This window comes from Pinus tabuliformis, chromosome 5_1 (assembly GCF_031772625.1).
Source record: "Pinus tabuliformis cultivar Carrire ecotype Pingquan chromosome 5_1, CPIR1, whole genome shotgun sequence".
NCBI classification, from domain to species: domain Eukaryota; kingdom Viridiplantae; phylum Streptophyta; class Pinopsida; order Pinales; family Pinaceae; genus Pinus; species Pinus tabuliformis.
In genome coordinates, this window is record NC_142305.1 from 785,888,440 (window position 1) to 785,903,113 (window position 14,674).

General features: G+C 41.7%; 1 protein-coding gene across 1 annotated transcript in view; it reads left to right on the top strand.

Annotated features, from left to right (window-relative positions):
• Positions 1-14,674, top strand: part of LOC149167286 (protein ZINC INDUCED FACILITATOR-LIKE 1-like) — a 588,984-nt gene that overhangs the window by 540,000 nt on the left and 34,310 nt on the right. The window lies entirely within an intron of this gene.

Sequence of the window (14,674 nt, forward strand, 5' to 3'; positions counted from 1 at the left end):
CTTGAAGAGATTCAGGATGTAGGACTATAGACCTATGGCTACTCCAATGATCACCAACTGAAAAAATATTGATCCATTAGAAGATAAAGACGTTAATCCCACCTTGTACAGGCAGCTTATAGGGTCCCTGATGTATCTGGTCAATACCACGCCAAACATTTGTTACGTTGTCAACACCCTAGTCAGTTCATGGTGGAACCTAAGACGTCGCACTGGGCAACAACCAAACATGTTCTCAGGTATATACAAGGAATAATCGAGCATGGAATATTGTACACCAGAGGAAATGACATCAGGTTGAGTGGGTTCACTGATGCAGATTGGGCTGGAAGTTTAGTAGATCAGAAAAGTACAATTGGGTACTGTTTCAACATTGGATCAGGAATGACCTCCTAGTGCAGTAGGAAACAAAAATTCGTGGCTCTGAACTCAGCTAAAGCAAAATATATGGCAACTAGCACAACTTCATGCGAAGCCATATGGCTTAGGAAATTTCTTGTGAATCTATTCAGGAGAAGGATGGAAGCGACCAGGATCATGTGTGATAATCAGAGTTTCATCAAGCTCTCTAAGAATCCAGTATTTCATGATTGGTCGAAGCACATTGATATCAGGTGTCACTTTGTTAGAGACTGTGTCCAACAAGGGGTAATATAGTTGAGATACACTCCTACAAGAGAAAAGCTGGCAGACATCCTCACCAAGGCTCTAGGAAGAACAAAGTTTTTTTATTTAAGGGGGAAGATGGGGATGGTAAAGAATCCATTTCAGTATTAGAAATGGATAAGTGTTAGGAGTTGCAGTGTAGTAGTTAGCAGTGGCAGTGCTATGGGAAACATGATGTAGCATATTGAGAGGGATTTTCAGTACAGGTGCGGCAGTGCTATGGGCAACATGATGCAGCATATTGAGAGGGAGCTACAGTACAGGTGCGACAGTGCTATGGGCAGCATGATGCAGCATATTGAGAGGGAGGTGCAGTACAGGTGCGACAGTGCTATGGGTAGCATGATGCAGCATATTGAGAGGGCGCTGCAGTATAGGGGATGTGATGTAGCAGGTCAAGCATCAACAAAGGTATCGATGCGGAATATCCTGTGATGTTTCTATAGTGAAACATTGCTAGAGCACATTCCTCGCTAAGAGGGAGTGTTGATTTTTGGTAGCATCGGATGTGCTCTAGCCTTGAAATTTGGAGGAGAGGCTATAAGGCACGTGAGATCTCCAAGACCCAGAAATCGTTTTGAGAAATTCCACTTGGATGAGGAGTTATCAAAATAATTAATATTTTTGATGGGTTCCTAAGTCTAAACTTAGGAAAATAAAAATATTAATGGGTATTAATTAAGATAAGGGTGAGAATCTTCTAAGAGATGAGGATCAAGTCTGTTTTAATCTTAGCCGTTGATTAGGGACTTAATCTTGGCCATTGATTCATCAACAGGAGAAGTATAAGAGAAGACTCGAGGATCATTTGGAGATACAACGACAGATACTCAGTGTCTCAAGGAAAATTGATTCTCAATTAGAGGAGATCGATTTCAGAGGGAGAGTTGCAGGGTGGAGAAAGAGGAGGGCATCAGCAGCGAGCAGTGACTAAGGAGGAGGTGATGTCGAGATAGTGGGAGACAACGCAGAGAGAGACGCAATCCAGAGGAGAGACGCAGAGCTTACACAGGCTGATGCAGAGGGACGCAGAGCCACTCAGAGCCACGTTGGGTGACGCAAAAGTGGGAGCAGGATTTCCAAAGTGTCATGTTGATTTGTGGTAGCATCGAATGTGCTCCAACCACGACATTTGGTGGAGAGGTTGGGGCACATGAGATCTCCAATACCCAGAAAGGGTTTGGGAAGATTCTAAACAGATCAGGAGATATTAAAATAATTAATATTTTTAATGGAGTCCCTAAGTCTAAACTTAGGGAAAATAAAATATTAATGTGTATTAATATGAATCTGTGTTAGAGCGGTCCAAAAGACATGGATCAAGCTAGATCTAATCTTAGCCGTTGATTAGGGAATTAATCTCGGCTGTTGAGATGTTAACAGAAAAAGTATAAGAGCAGGCTTGAGGGTCACTTGGAGAGTAGTCTAGAGTGATCAGTCATTCTATTCTCTAGAGCGGGGTTTGCTAAGAGAGATAGAATCAGTGATCGGGAGAGCCGCTAAGGGGAATTGAGTACAAAGGAACAGAGAAGGCAGAGATTGTGTCGGGAAAGTAGTGCAGCAGCCAAGGAGGGTGACGCAAAGCCAGCAAGGGCTCACGCAGGGCCACGCAGAGGCAACCAAGTGCTGCGCAGAGCACCAGAGGGGTTAGCGTAGCTGACGCAGAGGCTCCCAGAGTTGACGCAGGGCCTCTTGGGGCTGACGCAGGCCAAGAAAGGCTGATGCAGGGCCAATGTGAGACAAAGAGGGGCTGACGCAGTCCTGATTGGGCAGATGCTGGGGTTGCAGGAGTAGTTTTGTGCTGAGGAGCTATCGAAAGGGTTTTCCGGGGTTTCAGCCAGGATATTTCTCTCAAACTGTGAAGTATAGATACTAAGGAAATCCTCTGTTGGGTACGCTAGTTACGACACCTAGATTGTACTCTGATATTTCTTAATAAGAAAACTCTTAGATAGTTGCACCGGTTTTCCCGCATTAGGTTTTTCTTGGGACATTGGTTCAAAAATAATGGTATCATGTGGTGTGTTTGTTCTTGTTTCTTTTAGTTGCTGATCTGTAATATGTTGAGCATGCACTGGTGTTTATTTTCAATATTTACTTTGTAAATAACTTGTTAAAGAAAAATTAACAAGTAGGTAGGAATAAATCAGGAAAAGTGCATGAAGAGTTTCTAAATTAAGTAAACTTAGAAACTTCAACATGGTATCAAAGCGTGATTGCGGATCATAGGAGGACTATGAGACATCAGTCGAGTGGAACAATAGCAGCAGAAAACAGTTGTCCCGAGGTGACAGAAGCAGCCTAGAAGCCAAGGAAGTGTGATGCAGAGCTAGCCAGAGCCACAAAAAAGAAGTCGAGAACTGCGCAGAGCCTCAGAGAGGCTAGCGTTGCTGACGCAGAGGGCCAGAGGGCTGACGCAGGGCATCCCAGGGCTAACGCAGACCCATCCAGGGTGACGCAGAGCTAGTGTGAGGTAGAGAAGGGCTGACGCAGTTCACAAAGAGGCAGTTGCTGGGGTCTAGAAGGCTGCAGGAATATTGCAATGTGGAGTTGGTGAGGTACTATAGTTAGAACAGTACCTGACAGAGCAGGGCCAGAGGAGTTGTTACCAAGGGTTTCTAGCCGAGGAACTTGGATTAGCAATGTAGTTACAAGACGATCAGAGTAGGGGGCATCTCGACAAGCGGCAGAAGGATTTCCAGGAGGGAAATCAGGACTCAGAAGGAGTCTAGAAAAGAACTTCTAGACGGGAAGTAGAGACTCAGAGGAGTCGATTAGAGAACTTCTAGGAGGGAAGTAGAGGAGCATCATGGCACTACACGGGGTAACTGACTAGGATAGATTGGACAGAGCATCGAACTTCACAGTCTGGAAGGCCAGAATCTTATCAGTGCTTGACAGGAATCGTGTCAAGAACTTCGCCTTGAAGGTTATAGCTATCCCAATCGACCCCAATGATAATGACAAGTACGAAGAGGCGATGGCGAGGGCCAAGTGCATTATCCTTGACAGGGTCAAGGATCATGTGGTACCACATATATCTGAGAAGGAAACGACAGTTGAGATGTGGGAGGCTCTCAAGAACTTGTACCAGCATATTTCTGTGCAGAGAAGAATGTTGCTTGAGAACCAGATGACGTCGTATCAGATGAAGAAGGGTCAATTGATTAACGCCTTCCTTGGATGACTAAATGAGATCCGAGACCAGTTGATTACTATAGGAGCGACAACGGATCAAGAGCTTATGGTGAGGACAACCCTAAATATTTTTTCTGAAGATTGGGAAGTGTTTGTCTAGAGTATCCTGGGCAGAGGGACTCTCCCACCTTTGGACGAGATGTGGGCAACTCTTCGCCAGGAAGAGATCAGACGACAGTCGAAGACAGGTAGCAGCAGCAAAGGAATCAAGGTCAAGCAGAAGGAGGAGGATGTGGCCCTAGCATCTAAGGGAAAGCAGGAGAAGCAGAAGAAGAAAGATCTCTCCAAGATCAAGTGCTTCCACTGTGGGGAGATGGGTCATTATGCGACCCAGTGCCCAAGGAAGAAGAGTAAGGGAGAGTCTTTCGAGACTAAGGCAGTGCCAACACAGGCAGAGAAGGAAGTTTTGATAGACGAAGACTGTGCTATGAGTGCACAAATGCCACTTGAGCGGAAGTGGGGAGACAACGAGCTGTAGTCAGGAGGACTACAGGCAATGAGGGGCAGGATCCTTGAGGTACCCAGCCTCTTGGATTAGACCTTGCTATGGGAGCCCCGACAAGGAGTAGCAGGACTGGCTGAGTGGGTAGACACAGATGCGAATGGAGCGGTAGAGAGAGCTATAGTGTATGAGTCCCAAGACAGCGCAGAGCTAGTAGGCTGCAACAGTGTGAGAGGCACAGGAGTGTTGCACCAGTGCAGGAAGGCACAAAGAGGTGTGCAATGGTGCGAGATGCAGGGAGTTGATACAGTAATGCATAGGTCAGAGAGGGAGCACTTGTCAGCAGCAGAGGGAGATTCAGTATCAGAGGGTTTTTCTAGCCCAACAAGGAGGTCAGTTGAGAGATCAGCTACTTACTTCTCAGTAACTGAGTTACAGTGCAGTAGTGGGCATCACGATGCAGCATGATGAGAGGAGGTGTAGTGTGGATGTAGTGCTGGGAGAAAGGACCAACATCAACACAAATGCAAAGGGAGCTGTCGTACAGATGTAGTAGTGGCAGTGGCAGAACCATGGGCAGTAGTACAGGAGGCAACAGTGTAGAGGATGTTGGGCAGCAAGGCCTAGCATCAACACAGGTACCGATGCCGGATGATCAAAGTAATACTCAGTGAGGAGTATTGCTAGAGCACAATCCTTGCTAAGAGGGAGTGTTGATTTGGGGTAGCATTAGATGTGCTCCAGCCACGAAATTTGGTGGAGAGGTTGGGGCACATGAGATCTCCAATACCCAGAAAGGGTTTGGGCAGATTCTAAACAGATTAGGAGATATTAAAATAATTAATATTTTTAATGGAGTCCCTAAGTCTAAACTTAGGGAAAATAAAATATTAATATGTATTAATATGAATCTGTGTTAGAGTGGTCCAAAAGACATGGATCAAGCCAGATCTAATGTTAGCCATTGATTAGGGACTTAATCTCGGCCGTTGATATGTCAACAAGAAAAGTATAAGAGGAGGCTTGAGGGTCACTTGGAGAGTACACCGGAGTGACCAGTAACTCTATTCATTCTATTCTCTAGAGCGGGGTTTTCTAAGAGAGATAGAATCAGTGATCGGGAGAGAAGCTGAAGGGCATTGAGTACACCGGAGTGAGTATAAGAGGAGGCTTGAGGGTCACTTGGAGAGTACACCGGAGTGACCAGTAACTCTATTCATTCTATTCTCTAGAGCGGGGTTTGCTAAGAGAGATAGAATTAGTGATCGGGAGAGAAGCTGAAGGGCATTGAGTACAGAGGAACAGAGAAGGCAGAGATTGTGCCAAGAAAGCAGCGTAGCAGCCAAGAAGGGTGACGCAAAGCCAGCAAGGGCTCACGCAGGATGACGTAGAGGCAACCAAGTGCTATGCAGAGCTCCAGAGGGGCCAACGTAGCTGACGTAGGCCAAGAAACGCTGGTGCAGGGCCAACGTGAGATAGAGAGGGGCTGACGCAGTCCAGATTGGGCAGACGCTAGGGTTGCAGGAGCAGTTTTGTGCTGAGGCGTTGCCGAAAGGGTTTTCCAGGGTTTCAGCTAGGAGATTTCTCTCAAATTGTGAGGTATAGTTGCTAAGGAAATTCTCTGTTGGGTCGGCTAGTTACGACACCCAGATTGTACTCTGATATTGCTTAATAAGAAAACCCTCAAATAGTTGCACTGATTTTTCCGCATTGGGTTTTTCCGGGGACATTGCTCCAAAAATAATGGTGTCATGTGGTGTGTTTGTTCTTGTTTCTTTTAGTGGTTGATCTGTAATATGTTGAGCATGCACTGGTGTTAAAGAAAAATTAACAAGTAGGTAGGAATAAATCAGGAAAAGTGCATGAAGGGTTTCTAAATTAAGTAAATTTAAAAACTTCAACATGTCAGAAGGTATCAAAGGGAAAGTCTCAGATGTTTTCTTTTAGTTTCTCAGTAAAATCATTCCTTTCAAAAGCAATTGCTACTGAAGATTAATAAATCCCTCATCTGCTGCACTGGTTTTCCCACATTGGGTTTTTCTGGGGACAATTGTCCAAAAATAACTGTGTTGATGTGAATGGTTCTTGTGCATGTATTTTTTCTCTGGGTAATTGTGTGATAATTGCAGTAGAATTTATTTTAATATTTGCTGAAGGGATTTTGTAAATAACTTATTGTGAATAATAAGTAGGTGAAATAAATCAGTCGCTACAGTAGTAGAAATTCAGTTTAGAAATTTTCACATGAAGTTCCCTTGCCGAATTGCCCCTCACTGCAACTCAGATCACTAGCTCGATTTTCTCAGCAAACCTCGCCCCAGAAAAATTGAATTCTTTGATCAATTTGGTGTGTTTCCAACTAACCCTCAAGCCTCCTCTTATACTTTTTCTGTTGATGAATCAACGGCCATAATCTAATCTCTAATCAATGGCTAAGATTAAAACAGGCTTGATCCTCATCACTTAGAACCTTCTAACCCATATTTTTATTAATACACATTAATATTTTTATTTTCCTAAGTTTAGACTTAGGAACTCATTAAGAATATTAATTATTTTAATAACTCCTCATTCGGGTGGAATTTCTCCAAACGATTTCTGGGTTATGGAGATATCATGTATTCTAGCCCCTCCACTAAATTTCGAAGCTAGAGCACATCAGATGCTACCCAAAATCAACACTCCCTCTTAGCAAGGAATGTGCTCTAGCAATACTTCTCAACAAAAGTACTACACTGATCCACTGCGTTGGTCCTCTGTGTTGTTGATGCTTGGCCTGCTTCCCTTCATCCACTGCACTACTGCTTCCTGTACTGCTGCCCATGACTCAGCCACTGCCACTGTCGCATCTGTACTATAACTCCCTCTCAAAATGTTGCATTATGTTGCCCATAGCACTGCCACTTCCAGTTGCCACATTGCAACTCGGTTGTTGAGAAGTAAGCAACTGAAACTTCACCCAAACACTGACATCTTGATCAGTATGGATGCCTTTTGATGTTGAAGCTACCTCTGCTGCTAATCTGTGTTGACCCTCTGCTGCCACTACGTTGCTGCAAACTGCTCTGTGCCTCTCGAACTGCTACAACATCCATTGTGCTGCCTCAGACTTTGGCACTCTAGCTCTGCCACTGTTTCTCCATCACACCTCGCTCCAACCGACACTCGTCATTATGCTACTGTCGTTAAGGGCTCCCATAGCCATATGTGATCCAAGAGTTTGGGTACCTCGAGGATCCTTCCCTTTACATGTAGTCCTCTCGACTACAACTCCATATTGCTCCACCTCTTCTCCAGAGGTGCATGAGCACTCATGCCACAATCGTCATCGTCGACATCCTTTTCTGCCTTTGCTAGAGCAGCCTTTGAGTCAGAAGCCTCCCCCTTGCCTTTCTTCCTAGGGCACTGAGTGGCATAATGTCCCAGCTCCCTACAGTTGAAGCATATGACCTTGGTGATTTCCTCCTTCTTTCTCTTCTGTTGCCCCTGTTGTCTCGTTGATGCGAGCGCTACATCCTCCTCCTCCTCCTTCTTGACTCAAGCTCCCTTGCCACTACTTCCTGCCTTGGTCAACCTCCTAAGCTCTTCTTGTCGAAGAGCTGCCCACATCTCCTCCTAACTAGGGAGAGTCGCTCTGCCCAAGATACTTTGGACAAATGTCTCCCAATGCTCAGTCACTGCATTCAGGGCAATCCTAACCATGAACTCTGGATCTGGTGTAGATCCCACAGAAGTTAGCTGGTCATGAATCCTTTGTACCCTGAGAAAGAAGGGATCTATCTCCTCTCCTTTCTGCATCTGGTATTGTCTCAGCTGATTTTCTAATAGCATCTTCCGTTGCACGGAAGAGCCCTGGTACAAGGTGGTCAGGGTCTCCCACATCTCTCTTGTTGTGTCCTTCTCAGCAATGTGTGGTACTACATGATCTTTGACCCCGTCTAGGATCATGCACTTGGCCTTCGCTTGGGCCTCCTCGTACTTTTGTGCCGCATCAACATCAACCAGAACAACAACCACCTTCAAGGCATAGTTCTTGATGAGATGTTTATCTAGGATTGCCAAGATCTCGACGTTCCAGATGACAAAATTGGAAGCTTCGTCCAATCTGTCCTAATCCCTTAACCCACTCATTGCCATTTCTACTCAAAAATATAATTGGTTCTCTTCTCCCTCTCCTGCTGTCAATCTAGCAAGACTTAGATCTAGATTCCTTGGGTGCAAGAAACCCTCTAAGGAACAACTCCTCTCTAGACTCCCTCTGAGTCTTGATTTCCCTCTCGGAAATCCTCCAGCCAACTATCGAATCGCTCCTCTCCAATCCTCCTTTGCTGCTGCAACCCGGATCTAGATTTCTTGGCTAGAAATCTGTCAAGGCAATGATTCCCTCTACCTTGGTTCAGTCTCCTTAGACACTGTTTTGCACCAATAGAAACAGTGTCTGACCAACTCCTCAAACCGAAAATCTTCTCAGCTTCCTTAGCCCCGGCAACTTGAAGAATCTGAGCCCTTCAGGCTCTCCGCAACAACTGCGTAGGCTGGATCAACTCCTCTTGGCCAACTGTGTCAATCCTTCTTGGCTCAGAAAGATGACATAGCTCTGCGTGAGCCTGATCTGCCCCCCTCTGCCTCTATGTTGGCCTTGACGGCTTACGTAGCCACTGTGTTGGCTCCTCCCAGCTATTGCGTCACCTCCACTTGGCTCAGAGCACTGACGTAGGAACTGCGTGAGCCTCTGCATCACTTTCTTTGCACTGCGTCACTCCTCCTTCTGTGTCTTTGGCTTTGGAACAATGCTATCACTCAGGACAACTGCTTTTCTACTGCAAATTCTCCGGATTTCTTGGCTAGTGTCTTCAGTCGCCTATGATTTGCAACCTGGCTCTGATACCATGTGAAAATTTCTGAATCTACACATTAGAAACCCCTACTGCAATTATTGGTTTAACATCTCCTACTTGTTTTTGGCATTAACAAGTTATTTAATTATATAAATATCGATGTAAGACACTATTGCAACGTACACATACATACAGATCATGAACTGAAATACACTGAGACAATCACACAAGGGACACCGTTATTTTTGGACAATCGTCCTTGGAAAAACCCAATTCAGAAAAATCGATGCAGCATATAGAGGGTTTGTATTATTAAGTAGATTCTTGAATACAACTAGGGTGCCAGATATGGCTCACCCAACATAGAAAAATCCTGGCAGAAGTAACTCTATCCGGAGATAGATATTACGGAAAATTCAGCAACTAGATGATCAAACCCCACAGATGACTCGGCTGTTACTAGTGCTGGGCAGCGATGGCTGCTCCAAACTCTGCGCTGGAACTACATCACCTCCTCTAGGAGCTACATCACCCCTATAGTGAGCCTCCCTTGCTCAGAAAGTCGATTTGCTGAACTACTCCCTCTGTGCCCCACAGAATCTCCCCAGCGCTGCCTCTAAGGGCCTGCATCAACCCCTGCGGCTTCTGCATCACCTGCATCAGCCCCTACGGCCTCTGTGTCACCCTCTCTGGGACTGCGCTGTCTCTCCCGGTGCTGCTCTGCCTCTCTGCTATGTATTCTTCGGCCTCAAACTGAATTTCCCTTGTCGAACTGCCCCTCATTGCAACTCAGATCACTAGCTCAATTTTCTCAGCAAACCTCTCCCCAGAAAAATCGAACTCTTTGATCAATTTGGTGTGTCTCCAACTGACCCTCAAGCCTCCTCTTATACTTTTCTTGTTGATGAATCAATGGCCATGATCTAATCTCTAATTAATGGCTAAGATTAAAACAAGCTTGATCCTCGTCACTTAGAACCTTCTCACACATATTTTTATTAATACACATTAATATTTTTATTTTCCTAAGTTTAGACTTAAGAACGCATTAAAATTATTAATTATTTTAATAACTCCTCATCCGTGTGGAATTTCTCCAAATGATTTCTAGGTTCTAGAGATCTCTTGTATTCTAGCTCCTCCACAAAATTTCGAAGCTAAAGCACATCCGATGCTACCCAAAATCAACAATATTTTCTTAAAATATCCATTTTTCCCTTGATGGAGGACCTCCAAAAATTAATTTCCTTTTGACCCACGAATTTTTTTATTATTTTCCACTTTGAGAGAATTTAATTCATCTCTAATTATTTTTGACTCAAAATTAATTAATTTTCTAGCTTTGGATTTTTATTTAATTTTGTCAGAACAATTAATTAATTGACTCTAGAGGGGATTAATTAATTTTTCCACCCACAAATATTTTATCCATGGTGTCTAATTATGGGTAACCATGCACTAAAATATGTTTTACATCAAATTATTCCAAATTAATTCAACCCTTAGAAGGGGAAATACACATTTAGAGTCTAGACATAAACTGTCAAGACATTACCCAATTCTGCAACATAATATGATCTAGTATGAAACCAAAAGTGTTTATAATAAAATAATTTAGCCATGGTGTCTAATTTTGAAGTACCATGCACTAAAATTATTCCTAAACACACTTTTACAATAGACTCGATAAACACTAGGACTCACCTAGGACATCGCTAAAAAATTTCATCCTAGCTTTGGGGTTATAAATGGAAAAAAAACTCTGTCGATTATCCATGTTTACAAACACACATAATTCGGGGAGGTTAAAAAACTTACTAAGATGAAATCCTTTGACAAAATCATAGGCTTACCTAGGTGCAATTACATGACTCATTGGTCATACTAGCATCATTTACAGTAAACTTTGTAGAAATTGGGTTTACAATGATAATATTGGAAGCTAAATGATGACATTGATTTGTAAAAAATTGATCTGTTGCTTTTTCCTCTACTTCTTGGACTGTTGACAAAGTGTGGTCAATAGGATGCAACCTTATATATGCAACTCATCAAATCTCTCATGTATCTAGTCAACACAAGGCCAGGCATTTGTTTCGTGGTCAATACTCTTAGTCAATTCATGGTGGACCCTAGGAGAGTACATTGGACAACATCGAGATATATAATGAGGTATCTACGAGGTACAATTGAGCATGGTTTGAGATATGCTCGAGGTGATGGTGTTAGTTTGATGGGATATATAGATGGAAACTGGGCAGGTAGTTTAGTGGATCAGAAATGCTGTGATATTCCCACTTAGCAATATTGCTAAGGGAATCAATCTTGCCCAATTTTGTCTTATTTCATGTTTTCACTTAGGATATGTGGGTTCAGAGGTCCCACATGAATTTTGGGATTAAGTGGGGGCCCAAACATTAGGAAGGAAGGGAAATATTACGGCTCTAGTGGAGTGTGGGGGCCACCCCATGGAGAATTACGGTCCACATGTGGAAGACACTCTCATTGGAGCGAAGTTGGTGGGGAAAGTCAACATCTTGGAGGCTCTTTGCTAAATAGAGCAAGAGGCACTCATTTTGGTCATTCATTCATCTATTTAGAAATTGTGTCTTTGACATAGCACGCTTGAGCGGAAAATAAGTATGTAGTGCTATTTAATACACGAGTGTCTACGAGTGGAGATCTTAACCCTTGCTTCGGTGTACTTTGAGTGCCATTCCAAAGAGGGAGTCCTACATATACCAGTTTGTACCACCAATAGGGAGTGCGAGTTTGTGGAGAGGATTGGTAGCAACAGTACATGGACTGCACAACTCTTGGAGGAGGCATGCTTGGAGGTTGTGGAGTGGAGAGTTAGGGGCTAAAACTTGAGGTGGAGTCCGGGGAAGTGTTGTGGGGGTTTTTCTAGCATTTTGGTAGAGCAACAATCACAACATTTACTTTAGGTTACATCTTTTGCTTGTAGAGGAGGGCCAAGCATTTGGGGGTCAATTTTGGAGCATCAAAACTAGGAAAAACCCTTTTTGGGTTTTTATGGGTTTATTGAGGAGATGCCAAGATTAATGTGGTAGAATTTTTTGGGCAGATTTGAGGGGTCAAATAGGGGCCCCAACTCAGCTAGCAGCTAGAGAAGTTAGGCCAAAATTGGGCCAAAATTCCAAGATCAACATTTGGTCAATTCCTTGGTGGCTTTTTGTGGGTTATTGGTGGAGAGCCCGAGGCTAATTTCCCGAAATTTTTTGAGCATCCGAGGAGGCCCTAGCAACAGTTCTTTGCAACCAACAACATATTTTCTAGGAAGTTTTAGTGCAAAGTCAAGAGAGAGAAGCAATAGATTTGAGAGGGATTTCTTATTGTTCATTTGGGCTTAGCTAGATTGACTTGAGCAAGCCCAGGTGCACTCTTTCAGCACCACATTGTATTCTCTTATTTATTAATAAAATGGCTTAGATCAATGCAGTTCATGGAGATTTCTTGTTGTTAAATGTGCTGTAAATTTTTGTATGTGTTTATGCTACATTTGCTTTGTTTAACATTGTATATTTCCATTAGGAATATTACAAAAGTACCTTAGATTATTGCTTCTGTATTGGATCAAGAGTTGGCTCTTGGTGCAGCAGAAAACAAAAGTCGGTGACACTGATTTCTACAGAGGAAGAATACATGGCAACAAACATGGCCAACTGTGAATCTATTTGGCTTCAAAAGTAGTGGGACTGTTTGGTCAACAATTAGATTCGACCTATATCTGTTGTGATAATCAAAGTTTCATCAAGCTCTTCGAGAATCCAGTTTTTCATGATGGGTCGAAGTATATCGACATCAGATACCACTTCATCAGATACGACATCAGATCTCAAATTGCTAAATATTTATTGATAATATAAACCCTCATCTGTAGAACTGGTTTTTCCCACATTGGGGTTTTTCTAGGGACAATTTGTCCAAAAATATCGGTGTCAATAATTTTGTGTGTGTGCATTATTTCTCATTTCCTGTATTTATTTGTGAAGATTGCAGTAGTGAATTAATCATTATTTGCCGTAATTAAATTTCTGAAGACAAATAATCTCTAGTAGATAGAAGATTAAATTCCAGTTACTGCAATTAAGGAAATTTCACAAAAAGGACTAGGCAGAAAGACTTGTATAGGCCACTTGGGCCTATAACAATGCCTAGAAGATCACCACTAGATTTACCCCCAACAAGTTATTCTATAGTAAGAAGGCTTTGCTATCAATTGAATTTGAGTACAACACCTTTAGGATGGTAGCCCAACTTGATATTGATTTAACTTGTAGCACGCTCTCTCTCATAATTCATAATTCATAATTCAAATTGGTTCTTTTAATTAATTTATTTGAACACCACATATCAACACCATATTAAAAATTGAATAAATTACACATATAAAAAATAATTTCAATTCCTTTATATCTCTATATATAAAGTTGATATAAAATTATATGACTTAATATGGATATTCAAATATTTATTTATGGTTGGCACTAAAAAAAATTTGTTATCAATATAATTATATAGCTATATATATCAATATTATTTTAGATACTATGTGTGAACTCCATGATAAAATGTAAAAAGTAATTATGGATGAAATTTGCAATTGTTTTTACTTTACTTTTGATTACTTTATCGTCCTATATATAGAGCTAATGTAAAATTAAGATGTAAATAAAAATATTTTATTAATTGCTTACTTTCAAAGATTTTTTTGTTACTACTTTTAATTTGTTAATGCAATTATTATTGTTATTATTATCATCATCAAGAAGTTGTCTGTGTTCCTCCAAGCTTGACCTGTGGCTTGAGAAACTACGACCCAAGGGCATCTAAGCCGTCAAAATCACACGGGGATCACACCCGGTCTAGGCCACAGCAACCCTACGCTGACTGGATTTTAGCATGTCTCCTGCCCCTAGCACAAGCGCAACAACCTCCATGAGGTTTGATCTTGGATCGCCTTGCTAACAAGGCCCATCCTCAACCAGTTGCGCTAGTGGGACTTGATATTATTATTATTGTTATTGTTATTATTTACTTTCAATTACTTTATCTCCCTATATAGAGTTGATGTAAAATTAAGATGGAAATTGAGGTATTTTATTATGGTAGACTTTAGAAGAATTTTTTTGTTATTACTATTTTGTTAATTTGTTAATGTAAATATTATTTTGTTATTTTATTATATTTATGGCATACTTTTAAAGATTTTTTTTGTTATCATTATTTTTTTAATTTGTTAATGTAAATATTTTATTATTATTTTTAAATGTAACTTTATATGACATCTCTCCCACGCTAGGCACCTCTTGATCTAATAAAATAGCTTGCATCTTTTAAGAGAATATATATATCTATATATATATATATATATATATATATACATACATACATACTTTCAAAACCTAATTATTTCATGTTAATTCGATTGAAATATCATACTTTGGTTGGAAAGATACATTATTAATAAATTAAAATTGATATATATTTTCAATTATATGTTGACAAA